Here is a 17,593-nt window from a genome sequence, read left to right on the forward strand (position 1 = left end):
AATGGTGGCTGAAGGTATGTGTGTTGTGTACCCGGTTTCCCACATGAAATAAACTATTGGAATAATGTGAAAAGAGCAAGTGTGTGTATTAAAAGAAAGAAAGAAGGTTAAAGTATCCGCCTATTCATATTATCAAGAAAGATTCTTCGTTTCGCCCCATAGAGAAACGACACCTCTTTAACTCGCCGAATTGCACTGAAACATCTGAGGCCGACTGCTTCCTTCCCTTCCTTTTATAGGTCCCGCTAATCACCTAAACCGTTACTGGAAACTTACCGCTCCCCAACGGCCAAGAACTCAAAGGTACAGGACATAGACATAGATATACACAATTTATAACATAAAAAAGGATCCAGTAATGATCGCATCATTACAAAATATTGTGGTTAAATATCGCAATCCAAACCGGAGCTGGTTTAGTATAAACGTCCGAGCTCTAGCATGAGTGGCACAACTTTCTTACTGGTGTGCGAGTAAAAAAAGAAACAAATGCTTGTTGCAATGTGCGTAAAGGGCTATGTTTTCAATATGACATTTACAATAAAACTAACACATGATTATCATACATTATTCCCCCTCTTGGTCGTAAAATAGACCAAAATAATATTATATTGTACTTCACTTTGACTTGATTACGCTTGATCACTTTATAACTGCAAACTGTTATATTAACACTATACTGCATTAAAAACTAAACAATGGTTCAGAATCATCTTCGATGGGAAGTGGTACAATCTTGACGTCTGTTCTTCACTATACACCTCCTTTAGTCTTGACGTCGTCGACGCGACGGATATACTGCTTCGATGAAGCCGAGATTCCACACCAGGGGAGGAAGTCTTTCATTCTTCAGTACCACAACGGTACCTGGTTGAATCTTCTGTTGACGAGTCCACTTGGCTCTCTGTTGTAGCTCATGTAAATACTCTCTCGACCAACGATGGCACAATTGTTGGTCAAACTGCTGAATTTTCTGCCATCTTGTTAGTCTGTTGACTGGTAATTCGGCGATGTCTGGTTCGGGTAATGAGGATAAAGGATGTCCTATGAGGAAGTGATCAGGTGTAAGTGGTGGTGTTGTATCTGTTGGATCTCTCGAGATTGCAGATAGGGCATTGAATTTAAACACGCTTCTATCTGACATAATAATATGGTCAATTCTTCAAATGTTATCGATGACTTGCCTACTATTCTTAAAAAAAAATGATGCTTTATCGATTTAACGGCTGCCTCAGCGAGTCCTGGAAAATGTGGCAATACAGGTGGCATAAAGCGCCATTGTAGACCTTCTAGTAATAAGTTGTCTTGTAATTTCTTGTAATTTCTTATTAAATGCTTCTGATTGAAAGAGTCGTAAAAATTATTGTAACTCCTTATTCGCACCAACAAAGTTGGTTCCATTTTCACTGTATATGTTATGTACTACTCTTTCCTCTTCATTAAGTCAAATGTCTAAAAGTAGCAATGAAAGCCTCAGCGGTGTGATTGCTCACGGCTTCTAAATGTATCGCTTTGTTGGTAAACAAATGAACACGGCGACGTAACATTTGGTAACTGTTTAGCTCTTAGAGTTCCTGTTTGACATATATTGGACCAGCGTAATTTACAGCCACCTTGGTAAATCGTGTTGATGGTTGAACGCGAGCTGCAGGTAATTGTCCCATCAATTGCGACCAAGTTATTCTTTTTACCTTAAAACTATTTGCTTGCCACGTGGAATCCAATAGTTGTCTCTTAAAAAACTTACTAATAGCTGTGGTCCTGCTTGTAGAAGTATTCTGTGCTCTGCTTTGGCAATTAATTTTGTGAGATTTCTTTTTGCTAGTAATATAAGCTGATGCTTGCTGTCAAATAATGATAATTGACTGTTATCCAGACGTCCTCCAACTCCTAGAATCTGATCTTTGTCTGAGAATTGATCCAATTTTTTCACAGAACTTTTGCTTGAAATTTCATGGTTCGATTTGAGATCTTCGATTTCCTTTGAATAGAACGCTCGTTGTGCATCTGAAAATCCTTTCAACTTGTATTTGCGTTACGCTATCTTCTTGTAGCACAAATCTTTCGACGCTTATTTCATTGATAAGTGTAAATTCCACGCGCAGTTTCTGCCATTAAATAATTAATTCTGGTGACAGTTCCTGATCCCACTCAACTTCTTTCTGCCAAAGACGCTGAAGGAACATTTTGTACTTGCCGACTATAGGACTAATAAGCTCCAATGGATAAAAAATGGATGAATTGACGCCTGTTATTTGACGCTTAGTGGAAAATGCTGATAGTTGTAGAACTGGAGGAAAATTTACTGCTAACGATGAATTTGTCCTCTGCAGGATTCCAAGAAATCCCTGGTATGTTTACTCCATTTTGCGAATGCAATTTGACTGAAAAGTTATCTTCTCTGTATTCTGGTGGAATTGATTTTAATGACTCAGCGTTATTACACCATTTGCATAATACGAAGCCTCCTTTAGCTAGTAACTCAAAGAGTTCGACTTGCATATTGTGCCGCTTGTTGTACATTTTGAGGCCCACTTTCTAAATCGTCAACATAAAATCTCTCTGCAAAACTGTTCGTTGCATGAGTATAATTACAACTTCTTCTTGTGCTAGCTGTTGCATACAACGTGTTGCTAAAAATGATGCTGGCACTGCTCCATACGTAAGAGTCTGTAATTCACATATTTGGCGTGTTTCTCCATAAGATTCTCTGCAACAGAGTATCATATTTATGTACTGGGACGCCAATCCCGCTCGAGCTTGGTTGTTTATGAATGTCCATTCATCAATTTCATCATTTCATCACTCATCCCAGTCTTCGCAAATTAGCCAAGAGGCATAAAACGCGAAGTAAAATAAACTCAATCAATCAATCATCTTTATGTACTTTTATCATTCGATACATTTTTTCGATGTCTGTCGTGAAAGTGATTGGATGTTTTCTAAATTGTAAGGCTATGGACATCAAGTTAGGTTGAATGGTGGGTGTAATCATGAGAATATCATTCAATGATTTTCCGTTGTCTGTCTTTGCTCCTAGATTTTATAGCGTGATTCGGCATGAAATACGCGATTCCTAATGAATTGTTACGTTCCTACATCAACTTGTTTCATGTGTCCAAGCTCTTCATATTCATGCATACGTTTTATGTAATCTTGACGTAATTCTGGTTCACGCTGCCATTTTGCTTCCAGTTGATGAAACCTGATTGAAGCTAAGCTTTATGATTGTCCTAATGTTTCTTTAGCCTCATTGAATGGCAAGTGTACAGTGAAACGCCCTGCATGGTCACGAGTGGTGTGGTTTACAAAGTGCTGCTCGCATGCAATTTCGTCTCCTGTTATCACCGATGTTCGTAGTTCCTCCAGCTTCAAAAAGGCTCGTATCTGTCCATTAAGATTGTCATCTCTCATTGTGAAACATGAAGTAATCGATGTGTCTGAGCTAATTATATTGTTGTGGGATGCGTCCTGATACAATTAAGCCTAATTGCGTGTCTTGAAGTACTAGGATGTTGTTGGGTGAGTCATACGTTCTGACTTCAGTATTTGAAAGAAAACATCAGCGCCTAATAATAACTGTATTTGACCTGAAATAGCACACGTAGGATCTGCCAATGTGATATTTTTCGGCATTTTCTACTCTTCATACGAAACCCTTTCTGTTGGTAAGTGGCCAGTGATGGTTGGCAACACTGCACATTCTATGGATGTAGAAAAATATATTGTAGTGGATTGCAAAATTACTTTAACGCTTGATCTGGTTTCTGATATAACACCATTTATTACTCTTATTAGAATGACCCTTCTTTGTTTCGCGAGCCCTAGCTGTTAAACCATATCTCCAGTTACAAAATTTGATTGAGATGAACTATCTAATAATCCTCTGCATTATATCTATCTTCCTCTTCGATCTTTCAGCTTTGCTATCACAGTTGCTAGCAAAACTTCTGACTGAGGTTTTCCCTTTATTGTGAAATTCGAGGCTTACTGTGAAAATAAATCATTCTGACTGTACTGATTTGTGTTAGAAGGCTCGGAGTTATCAGAACGAGTTTCTGATTGTTGCTACATTCTTGACGCTTCTGTTGCGCGATCTACTTGCAATAAGGTGTTGTGGTTCTTTCGGTATTTTTTACATAGGCATGACTTATATATGTTTGAAAAATGTACTTTCTTAGACAATTAGTACACAAATTGTTGTCTCGCAAACACTGATATTTCTGCCCTTGATTTGCATTAATGGAATTTTTACATTTGTAAATAGCTTGTGATAATTTACAAAATGGACATGTTGGGGATGACGTAGTGACGTATGCTCTTGTAAATTTGCTTTGCTTTGCATTAATATACGTTTTTTTTGCATGTTTGTTTGTTATCAAGGTAGAATTGACCGTATTTTTGATGGATTCTAACGCTTGGCATCTTTTTTCTAAAAACGTTACATGTTAAGTGTTTTTATATCTTAATAAACTGCCTTGGTCAGCAACTTAGTGCTTTTATTTGAATATCTTTCTAATAACAGCTCCCATGTAATCTTGTAATTTGCATCACTGATCTGAAGATTTTCAATGAGACGCAACGCTTCCCCATTGAGCGAAGTACACAGATACTGAAAATGCTGTGTTTGCGGAATGTCTTTGTTGTCATGAATAAGCGAATGAAGCGTATCTTCATACGCCAGCTAATGCTTATAATTCCCCACAAAAGCAGGTAAATGCACTGTTGGAAGTTTCATGCGTGAACTTGAAGTCGACGTTACATTGTTTTGAAGCTTTTTTGTGTTATCGTGTTGGTGATCCTTAGCAATTGTTCTCATTTTTGATTTAAGCAAAGAATACAGTTGTTCTATTTGCGTCCAAACCTCTTCCTGATAAGAATGTCTATCTTTGGCTGCACGTCTTGAATCTTATCCCATCTTGTTTCTAAGTGCTGTAAACGGGTGCATATTTCCTCTACGGTACCATGTTCAATGTCATACGCAAGTACAAATGTTTGCATTCTTGTCATCTGCCCCTTTTGGGTTCCCCTTTGCTTTACTAACGTTTGTAATTCTTCCATTGTTATGCGTGTTTGTTACGGGATACAAGGAAAACAAGGGATTGAAACTGACCTTAAAAGAGCCAGACATAAGAAAAGGTGCAGGCAACTGACCTGCTTAGTGTTGCTTTCTGCTGTTGCCAAGTCGCTGGAACGTACCGTGCGTCTGTTCTACAACTTTATTTGAAGCGATGCTCTCCAGGTGTCGCTGGTGGTCGATGCGGCAACGCTGCTGCATGAATCCGCGTAATCACTGAAGTCTGCTGAATTTTCGTTCCACAACGACTTTTCAAGTACACATGATAATTTTTGTTCGCTGGCATCACTATGCGGCGACAGAGGACCACAAATATGTGCCATCCATGCGACGGTTTCTGCAAAGTTCTTTTTGTACTAGTTTCACTCCACATCTTGCTTCTTCCAAAGTCACTAATATTGATCAACACGTGTATACTGCTACAATTCTACTAAAAGTCTAAGTGATATTCAATAAATGGATGTCCCTCCCAAATTTACTGATCAGTGTCATTTAACTAATATTCCCGTGACAATCTAAGATTTGACACTGATATTCAAGAGTTGCAAGAAAAAGATATTGTCCCACCAAATAATACTTACTATTCTACTCGTTTTAGTCACCAATTGTTATGTATTTATATAACAGCGATGCTTAATGAAAACAGCAGAGGGAAGTTCACTTTCGATGATTTTTTTCCATCATGTGTCAATTCCAAGAAAGTGGGCAATGGACTTTTTCTTTCATCTTCAGATATTAGTGAAAGAAGAATCCATTACTATAATTTAGCTAAAGAATGAAAGAAACAGGTATTCATAGAAGAAATAATTCAAGAAAGCATGCTAAGAAGACGCATGCGCCGAAGTAACTTGACTTCGTCTCATTATTGATGCTCAGATACTGAACGACAGTAGCTATGTAGAAGAACGTTTTAATGTGGTAAAAGTGTATGAACTTTACTTTAAATAGACAGAGAATCCTGTGAAGTTGTGTATTTTCTGGAAAATATTAAACAAAGAGCTAAACTTATCGTTCTAAAACCAGGAGAAGAGACCACTGCAAGTTCTGTTATGTTTATGTTTTCATTTAATTCTGAGTTCGTGAAGAAAAATATGGTTCATCAGTCAGAACGTATTAACACTTCCTAGAATGTTACATGCTTCTCTCCAGAGCTTGTTGCTGTGCTAAAACGTGAAACTATTTTATTTTCATTTGAGAAAAAGAGTGATACCAAGAGCATATTGAAATTTACAACTCTTATTGATAGGGAAAACTATTTAAAAACAATTATTCAGAAATCTTAATATAGGCGTGTGTACGTGAATGTAGGCTTAAACTAGTTACCGTTAAACGGTAGTAGATGGTTTCGACTTGAATAACACAATGGTAACTGTTGTTTGTAACATAAATGTTATCACTATTTCTCAGAAAGCTTTTGTTGTATTTCTACATGTTAAGTTCAAGGCACATATTACTGCTCTCTTATGTCTTGTCTAAAAAATAATTTCTTATTGTGACGTTTTATGATGCATTTAGACAAACAACTTTGTGTTTACTTTACTTGTTTTCTTACCTATTATCAACAATACTGAAATGTTTGCTCAAATCTTGTAGTGTATTCAAAATCCACAGATGTCAAACTTCAATTGGCTCTCCTGAGTAGTTAGCGTAGATGAACATAAAACAACATAGTATTCAGCCGGGGCGTAACCACAGGGGGGCAGGGCGCATTGTCCTTCCAACCTTGGACGGAAATGAGTTCTAGGGCGGGCAAGGAAGGAGCAGACATTAACGGCCAACTCGCCTGCAGGGGCCATTTACCGCCCAAAACTTCAAATTTTATGCAAATAAAAATACTTTTCGTAAAATTTTCTTGCTCGCTTCAGTCACATTACCTGCTTTTCTTAGTCTTATCAAGTTCAGAACCGTAGCTATGGGGGTGGCGGGAGTCGGCCCTGAGCGCCATACGATCTACATGAAAATAAGTTTTAAAATTGATTGATTGATTTGTGATTTTAAGTCCACTTTACGCACAGAAAGTCTAATCGGGACTGAACCTACAGTTAAAGTCGGATCCGAACCACTGTGCCTCCACCGGGTATCGAATCCGGGACCTCTTGATCACATGGCGACGATGTTACCACATCATCGGGGAGGCACTAAAGTTGTAAAAGAGAGAATGCATTGGCGTCCCATGAAATTATTTGCGCCCTATTAAATCAATATTGATTTCAGCCTGCAAGAAAATTGGATCCAAAAATGTTCTTGCTCGCTTCACTCAAAATTTATCTTTGTTCTCTGTAATGCATTGTTAATAAGATATATGAGACTTGTTTTAATTTGTTTTAAATGCATGAACATTTGTTTTTGTTTTAATTAGTTTTAAATGAATGAACAATTGTTTTGAGGAAAGGGAGCGTTTATTGTGAGATGAATGAATTGGTTGTGCAAAGTATTTAAATAATATATGTTGTATATACGACATGTATTAAAGAAACGTTAAATACATACACGATTTAGTGTCCACATTTTCCATGTTGCATGTGTGTGACTCATATATCATGCAAGAAAGTTATACATGTTAATGTAAAAAGGAATTACATTTGGAATGCATATATCAAGCATTTTTTGTCTTTTAAAAATAGTTTGTGTGCATTTTTTCCATTAATGTGAAATTGAACGTCTTCAAAAATTAAATATTTTTTTTGTTACAAACAAATGCTTTAGCATCAACTTATACCCCATTTTGCATAATATACGAGCGTAATAACCTCTTAAATACTACTACTAATAATAATAAATATAATACTGTTGATCCCAGGTTCGAATCCCGGCGTGGGCATGGATGATTGTGAGTGTCCATTCATCAATTTCATCATATCATCACTCATCCCCATCTTTGCAAATTAGCCAAAAGTGGTGCAATAAGCGAAGTAAAATATAGCAAATGAATAATAACAGTAATAATAATAATGTTAAAAAGTAAGCCATGGTTTGATAACGAATGTCATAATCTAATAGGAATAAGAAATCACTCTAGACTTAGGTGGTTAAATAACTCTAATGATACAAATCTAAACAATTATAATAGAATAAAGCGAAAAGTTAACTGCACGTTTAGAAGTAAAAAAAAAAGAGATTACTTGAAAAGCAAAATTAACGAAATTGAAACATGCAACAAAAATAAAAATATCAGAGATTTATATAAAGGTGTAAATGAATTTAGAAAGGGGTGGCAACCTAAAGTAAACTTGATAAAAGATAAAGATGGTGATTTTCTAGCTGACCCAAGCGATATTCTAAATAGATGGAAGAATTACTTTAATGACCTTTTAAATGTTCATGTAGGAGATAAATCAGAAGTAAATGAAGTCCACACGGCAGAACCTTTAGTTCCAGAACCTAACTTGACTGATGTTAAAGATGCTATTAAAAGGCTAAATAATAACAAAGCACCTGGCATTGATTTAATACCAGCTGAGTTAATTAAATATGGTGGAAATTCGTTAATATGTCAAATTCATAAATTAATTTGTTTAATATGGAATAAAGAAGAAATCCCTCAACAGTGGAAAGAATCCATAATTGTTCCTGTGTTTAAAAAAGGTGATAAAATGAACTGCAGTAATTACCGTGGAATTTCTCTACTCTCAACAACATATAAAATATTGTCTAACATTCTTTTAACAAGACTAACACCATATGCTAATGAAATTATAGGTGATTATTAATTTGGATTTAAACGTAAGAGATCAACTACAGATCAAATTTTTTACATCAGACAGACACTTGAAAAAAAGTTGGAATATAATCAAAATGTCCATCAGCTATTCATTGATTTAAAAAAAGCATATGATTCGGTCAAAAGAGATAAATTATATAATATATTAGTAGAGTTTGGAATACCTAAGGCGCTTGTTACTTTGATAAAAATATGCACCAGTGAAACAGAAAGTAAAATTCGTGTCCATATTAAAATGTCTGACAAATTTACAATTCATGATGGCTTAAAACAAGGAGATGCATTATCTCCATTGCTCTTTAATTTTGCCTTAGAATATGAAGTTAGGAAGGTAAAAGAAACTAAAGAAGGACTAAAATTAAATGATGTGACTCAGTTGTTAGCATATGCAGATGATGTAGACTTACTGGGGGATGATGTGAATACAATTAAGAATAATGCTAAAATATTTTTCAAAACTGTTAAAGACAATGCTTTGGAAGTTAACAAAGAGAAAACTAAATATATGCTTACAGGCCGAAACCAAGTGTTACGTAATAATCAAAATCTAATTATTGATAACAACTCGTTTGAACCAGTTTCCAAATTCAAATACTTAGGAGTAATATTAACAAATGAAAATTATATTAAAGAGGAAATAAAAAGTAGGCTTAATTCAGGAAATGCATGTTACTTCTCTCTTCATAAACTTTTGTCTTCTCGTTTAATATCTAAGAAACTAAAAGTTAAAAAATACAAAACAGTAATTTTGCCTGTAGTATTATATAGATGTGAAACTTGGTCCCTTACATTGAAAGAGGAACATAAATTGAGAGTATTTGAAAATAAGATACTTAGGAAAATCTTTGGACCTAAAAGGGATGAGGAGACAGGTGAATGGAGAAGGTTACATAATTTAGAACTACATAATTTGTATTCATGTCCAGATATTATTAGAATAATTAAATCAAGAAGACTTAGGTGGGCAGGCCATGTGGCACGAATGGGAGAGGAAAGAGGAGTTCACAGGATTCTTGTTGGGAAACTGATGGTAAGAGACCTGTAGGAAGGCCAAGACGAAGATGGAGGGACAACGTTGAGATGGACCTAAGAGAAATCGGTAGGGATGGAAAAGAGTATATTGATCTTGCTCAAGATAGGGAAAGATGGAAGGCCTGTGTTGCTGCAGCCATGAACCTTCAGGTTTAAGAAGGCTAAAGAGTTAGTTAATTATTTAGTTAATAATAATGTTATAGTTAAATTATTATTAGTATTAGCACTATTATTATTAAAATTATTATTATTTCTATTACTATTATTATTAGTTACCCCCACAGCCCCTATACGCCTTAATGGCTTAGTGCTATGCACAGGGGAGCATTTTACCTTTTTACCTTTACCTTTACTATTACTATTATTATTATTGGTACGTTTATCCTGGTACTTGTCCTCCGCAGACAAAAATTCGTGGTTGCGCCTCTTGGGGGCGACAGGAACATGTTTTACTACAATCACATCATAGATATCCCTTGTAAATGTCCTCTAGAATTAGTGAATTTTTACAAGGGTATTTATTAAAAGACAACATGCACTTTTTATTGTTTTTATTATTATCATCAAGAAAAATGTCATAATGTACAATATTTCATGTTATGATGTTTGTGATTAGCCAAAAGTGGCAGAAACGCGAAGTAAAATAAAACAAATGAATCAATTTCAGGGGTGCCCCCAACACCAATGGCTTTACTGAACACTATACTTGATCTACCCCTACTCCCTAATCAGGGGTGCACCCCAACACAGTTGAAGCATAACTCCCTACAGCTGTTTGGATCAATACGCATTATTGGATTTTTATTTGAAGACATTTACCTGTTAAACTGACCATTAAGTTTTTAATTGTTCAAATTTTCGAAATAACGGAAAGCTAGCAATCTCAAACGTCATAAAGTAAATTGTATGAACATGCGTTTAATCCGTGTTTGTGGGTGGAGAATAAAATTTAAAGAACACGCAATTTGCGAAATTATCACAAATTGTTACGCAACTTAAGATAGAAAATTCAATCTGGGCGAGCGTCATCATGCCTTGTTCTTAGGTTTTGCTCCTTATCACGATCCTCGTTATTCCGTCACCTTCTTTGTTGACCATGAGGGAGGAAATAACGTTCTATATCTCTGTTACCCAAAACTAGCTTGTCCTTGTGAATGAATCAAATATTGATTCATGAGACATGTACAAAACCCTAGTTACAAATTCCTAAGGCCGGGACGAGAATATAATAATATGCCTCCTTCAAAGAACTCGCTCTCTTTGCTTGGCGTAAATATAATTATTATAGTAATCTACAGCAATAATTTAATGGATTTCATCTTAAGTACCAATTTCACTTGCTAAAGTGGAATTGTCTTTCGACAAAAAGTTAGAAATACGAATTTATATATTATTTATTTTTCTGTTTCATTTGGAAAAGTGCACGGCATTACTATGAGGTACACATAGTACAACTATTACAGCATACAGGGAATCAATGATACAAGAATATTGCTAATAGAACTACATCGTCATCGCCTACTTTAAATTAAGCAATATGTCAACACTAAGCATTACATTTTGGGTTCCAGAACTAGGGGAGGTACTAAATCTGGGGAGGGGGGAAAGAGGACAGTTTACTTTCTTCGGTAGATAAGGTTTAGCATTGTGCGGTGGCAAATGCGGCACAAAGATACAGTATTACTAAAAAATTTGGAGAATATGTCTTGTAATGCAGCTACAGTATAATCCTTTACATTCACGACATGAAAACGGCAAACACGTATTTTTCTAACGTACCTTTGCGAGCAAAGCAAGCCAGAGCATTTGCACACGCATTTCTTTGCAGGATTGCAAGAATATTAATTTGATGGGGTGTAAGTATTTTCACGGAATTCCGAGATATTTATTCTTTTCCTACTACTCGCACGTTCGGCGCCAAAAACGTGTGCATATCATACCGCTAAATATAATCCTTCAGATATAATGTTCGAACACTTCCCCCACTACAGAAATCTCTCGGCTATCTAGTATTTAATATGTTGTCAAGAGCTTGAAATACCCTCTAAAATTTCATGTTCAATCCACCCACCAAAATTTTGGATTGTTGATATTGAAGAAAGGCCAGAGCGAGGGCTCGGTGGTCTGAAGCCTTCCACGAAAATCTACAAATATCTAATTTAAATAGTGTTTAGTTGTAATAATGATATAAAAGCAGGGTGCGAAATCCCGGTGGGGGGGACGGAGGGAATTCCCCCACCAACAATCTTGTCCTCAAATCTCCCCCCCCCCCCAACAAACTCTTCCGGGGGGAGAGTTTTTGCTTTAACAACGAACATAAACAATTAGTTTGGGATTCGAATATACTTGACTGGAATAATATCGACAACATAACGGACAACATGGAGCCTCATCTCTTAGGAAACTGAATCCAGAAAGCAATCCTCACAACAAAGAAATTAGACCGACTTATTTCTTCTCCATTTCTCATCGCCTTTCGTTAGCAACAACGAAGTATATAAATATATTAATTAAACTCGTAATAGTACTTATATGTAATTTTTTGCCGGGAACTATTACCTTCTTAATGTCTCTTATTTTTGGCCCTCCTCCCTTAGGCAAATCATTGTTCATAGCATCAGTAGTACATCAAAATCTTCAATTTGCAATTACATTTTGAATTAAATAAAATCGATATAATATATTGTATATTTTATAATATAATTTGATTATTTAATATTTGACACATATATAATGACATTGTACATATATACGTATATATATTAGGTGTGTTCAGAAAAAAAAATTGTTAGGTGAAATTTCACATAGTGGCTTATTTTGTTCGTTTCACATTAGAGAATATATCTACCAAAATTCAAGAAGATCGGTTTGTGTTTAGAGGTTGCTCAGCGACCTCGAAATAATAATACTAAATTGATTTACGGAACATTTACATATTTTACTATATCTCAACTGCTTTTAGACACTGAAAAATACAATACTTAGTTTAAAATATTGAAGTAAGAGTGTGTAGATGTGTTGTTCATGAAAGAAATTAATAAATAAACTTCCTAACGAACAAATTAAGAAATACACTATCTACCAAAAGTAATTGGGCACTTGTACAAAATGATTGTCTGGTGGTGCGAACCCTGTTAGAACCTCGTGGAGACACCTCTTGCTGCTATAACAGCAGCCACCCTGTCAGGCATGCTCTGGACTAGTTTGTGGAGGACGTCCATTGGAATGCGTCGTCATTCCTCTTGCAAGATCTCACTCAGTTGGACAATGGAATTTGGCCGCATCTCCCGAAACCTTACCCGCCAGTCCAATACCTCCCAAAGGTGTTCTATGGGATTGAAATGAGGACTCTGTGCAAGCCAGACCAATCAGTGAACATTGTTGTCGGCATACCACTGCATAGTAGTATCCGAAACATGCCAAATAACATTGTCATCCTGGAAGTAACAGGGGTCCATTCCGTAAAAAACGCCACAAGGTTGGGAGCATTTATTTGTCTAGTATTGTATAGTATGCCTGTGAGTTCATTGTGCCACGAACAACCACAAGTGGTCCCACTAAATGATACTAAATGATTCAAATTAGATACTAAATTAACCACGATCATAGGTGCCCAATTACTTTTTGGTAGATAGTGTATAATGGAAGGCATAACTTTTAACATGTGTAACTAAAATCGTCGATTACACTAGTGATTATGTGTCTTATAAGTAGAGACCGGATGTTAGGCAAAATGCCTATTCTTTCCTGCTAGAGATATGATGAAAACGAATGTTGCGAAGGCCAGGGAGAGGGATTAGCTTCATTTAAAGGCAATTTAATTTTGCCTATTTTGCCTATTTCATACGATATTGCCTATATTATTTCATAAATGCCAGATATTGCCTATTTTAGGCATTTTCTTTAAAATTGGGACATGACTGAACTCGGTGCATACAATTTCCTGTTCCCAGGATTAGTTTCCGATGCTTCCAAAAAATTTAAAAATAACAGTTAGCGAGTTATTGCAGCTAATAAGGACTTGGACAAATTAAGGGCAAATCAACAAGTTCTGAAAGGTCAAAATATACAAACTGAGTTAGATCCACATGTTCTCGCGTGCTTTAAGTATGCTCCGGTAAAATCTGTGAAGGTTGAAAGATCTTTTTCAATTCTAAAAAATGTGTTGTCCGATCGCAGACATAACTTGTCGGTTGATCATCTGAAGAAATACCTTGTTGTGATGTGCAACTGCAATTAGTGCTTCTTATTCAGAGACTGCCAAACCGTACAGTACAAACTTGAAATGCATTTAAACAGATTCTTAGTTCGAACTGCTGTGTGGAATATAAAGTGTAATTTTTTTAACTGAAATAACCCCGTGTGCAGTGATAAAGTGTATATTTAAATAATTTGCGTACTGGTTGGAAGTAGCCAACAATTTCTTTTGTCAGACTATTGTGTGTAGCCATTATACAATGGAAAATTTTGGGCTGACGTGACTCCCGTTTGCAGTGATTTATTAAGTATAATATTGGACTCCTGTCTCTAATGATGAGCTCCTGGTTTATTTTAAGCAACTATAAAGAATGTACAGGTATGTTTCTATATTTTTTCAACGCCTATTTCTTTTGTATGTCTATCTTCATTATTTTGAGTTAAATTTAATTGCCTTTTTATTGCCTATTTGTATTGTAATGCCTATTTTACTGCCTATTTTTGAAAATTATAAGTGCTTATTTGCCTGCCTATTTTATATGTTTTTAGTACCTAAACATCCGGTCTCTACTTATAAGTAACTTATTGCAATTTAAGGCATCCCTTTGTGGCAGCAGGGATTTTCTTCCTGTTTTCTTTAACATCTTGAATCAGTCTCTGCATTTCAGATTCCTTTTTAGTAATGGATTCATTAAAACTACTCATGAGGCAATGGACCGTTCTGCTACATAATTGATGACATTTAATGAATTTACTATTTTTTTCTTGCTTCCTTGTATTCTTTAATATCATTCCACAATTGTGGGTCTATATTAAAAATGAAATCAATGTTGATTTTCAAAGAGGTTAGGGCAGAAGTAGAGGCAGAGTGTATCAGATCATGTAGGTTCTTGCTTTCTAGTCTGTAGTTGTAAGATTAATTCCTCGTCTGTTCCAATCTTCTCCACTGCATTGTATCCTTGTAATAACCATTTTTTTCTCTTCAGGAGGCAGCTTATCTGAACATAAACACAGTGGTACCAGTTCTGAACCTAAATACCATAGGTGTGATTCCAATTTCTTTGAAAATGCTAGTGCCACAGATTTGTTGACTGCTTCATAGTATTTCAGTTCCTTGTAAACATGCAAATCATTTACTGCAGCATCACTTGCTATGGGAGAGCATAACCAAGCTTTGACATAAATGATACTGGCAAACAAGCAAAACTCCTTGAGATTGTTTTCCTCGTTGGCTGTTAAATTCAGTTGCTCACGGAACAGGTAAATCTTGAAACAGTAGATTACTTTCGCCATCCATCTAGCCATATGATATGCTCCAGGAACTCGGAATCTGTAAACTTTGCTTCTGGGTAGAACACCAAGAATAAGAAGACATAGCTGTGCAAATTCCAGATTATCATCTCGAGGCATATATCCCTTTTCAGATGAAAGCAAATTTGTAAGATATTCTATGATATTTCCTTTTAATTCCATCATATGTTGGTCATCAAGACTTGGACCAGGAAGAGAATTGAAATCATTTTGGTTGATTTCTGACCATTTCAGTTGAATCGTTGAAACAGAGCTATATTTGGACCATTAGTTGGTCCAAACAATACCGAAAGAAACGCAGCTAATACAATTTCATGGATATGGTGACGAAAGGAAAAATACAACAAGTTACGATCGATATTTTTTTTCAAGAAGTGAAGAAGCACCTTTTCTTAGTCCTGTATTTTATGCAGTAGTGTCGAAACTCATCCTTAAAATGTCATCACACACTTCCCATAATTGTAGCAGTTCATAAGTAGCTTTTGCTTGTGCTTGTCCTGTTGCAGATGTTTTTTCTAACAATTCCGAGTATTTTTTCCAAGTTATGGCCAGTGACAACGACAGCCAATCTCTCTGAACTAGTTGTTCTGGTAGCAGTTTCATCAGCTTTGCTGTTTTTCATAATCCTTCCATTTCAGTGAACAATAAGGGGTGATTTCGTTGCTTGTGTGAAATCTGCTTTTATTTTTTCAGTTGTTTTGGCGCAATGAGCTGACCTTCTATGTTGCACAGTTGAACGTGAGAGTGGAGCATCTGCAAGTTCCTGACAATCTGCTTTTGCTATAGCCGCAGCTAAAATTGTAAATTTAGTGTCTGACAAATTAATAAGATCTAATGTTGAAGAATCTTCTGGGGAACTGAGCATGTATTGTAAAATTCGGGACTTCTTGGGTGTACTTGGGCCAGGCGGGGGGTGAGTTTTGCACGGTGTGTCGGGTTGATACTTGTGGTCTATTTGCAATTTGAAATTAGATACAATTACCAACTTGATCATAAACGTACCGTTTCATGTTTGGAAAATACTAACGTGACAACATAAGGTTACAAGTTTTGTGAGTACCTTGATGTGCTGCCATCATGGAATTGCAATGAACTAATGAAATACATCTTTTTTCAATCCCTGTGGGATACATAACATCCTCAAATCCTGCCTTTATTTTCGATTTCCTGTACAGAATGTCATTATTTCAAAACAAAGGAGTAGGAAAGTTACTTTGGGGATTACCTTCCAAGATGTGAATGATTTCTTGCAAATGAGAGGCATTACGTTGTGCTGTCTTCATATCAAAATTTTCTGACTGTAGAAAAAAGACTGGGTGGAAAACGTTAATTTTCATCATCATTGTCATCATCATTGTTGCGATTCGTCTCTGTATTTGTAAGTGGTAGGCAGCCAGTCCATTCTTGGCGGAGCTAATGCGTTTATTGTCAAAATCAACACATTGAAACAATAATGCTCTGCGCGCCAAAACTCCTGATAAATTCTTAGTGGTACGGAGGTAGGATAACGCATGGTTGTCAGTTAGGGCTTGAAATTATGGTTAATAAGGAAGAATTTTAAGGTTTTCAACACCTAGTATGCACCTGCTACTTCTTGTTGAAAAATGTCAGCTTTTTCTCTGTGTCGGTGAGTGATTTTGAACAGAACGCGCAAGGATGGAGGTTCCCCATGTCATCAGGTTGAAGTAAAGAACCGCCCAAGCTTTCTGTACTCGCGTTAAAATATACAAAGGAAGGCCTTTTGGGAGCATATTCTCGGAGAATAGAGGAGGGGGTGATCATTTTTTTCAACGTACCAAAACTCTTTTGATGTTCATCTGCCCATTCAAACTTTACATTTTTGCTGAGTAGCCTAAATAAGCATTCTGTGGGCCCTGCAAAATTTTGAATATGTCTGCATATAAAATTAACGATACCAAGAAAAGAACGTAATTTCTTCTTAGTTCGAGAGGGGAAAGTCAATGACTTCCCTCAAACTGTAATCACAAATTTTGAAAACTTTCATTGAGACTAGATGACCTAAGACTTTAATCTCTGTATAGGCAAATTCACATTTGCGTGTGAAAGCTTTACTTTGGCTTTGCGAAGCTTCTGAAACATTCTTTCAATTAAATTGAACATTGAACTAAGACTGTGACTATACAGAATCACATCATCCGTATACACTGAAAGTTCGGAACTGTCTATACCTTGTAATGATAATTGACTTACTTTATTTATTACTTGACTACTAGTAGACATAACTTGGAGTAACC

This window comes from Lepisma saccharinum, chromosome 2, assembly GCF_977018435.1.
Source record: "Lepisma saccharinum chromosome 2, izLepSacc3.1, whole genome shotgun sequence".
Classification (NCBI taxonomy): Eukaryota; Metazoa; Arthropoda; class Insecta; order Zygentoma; family Lepismatidae; genus Lepisma; species Lepisma saccharinum.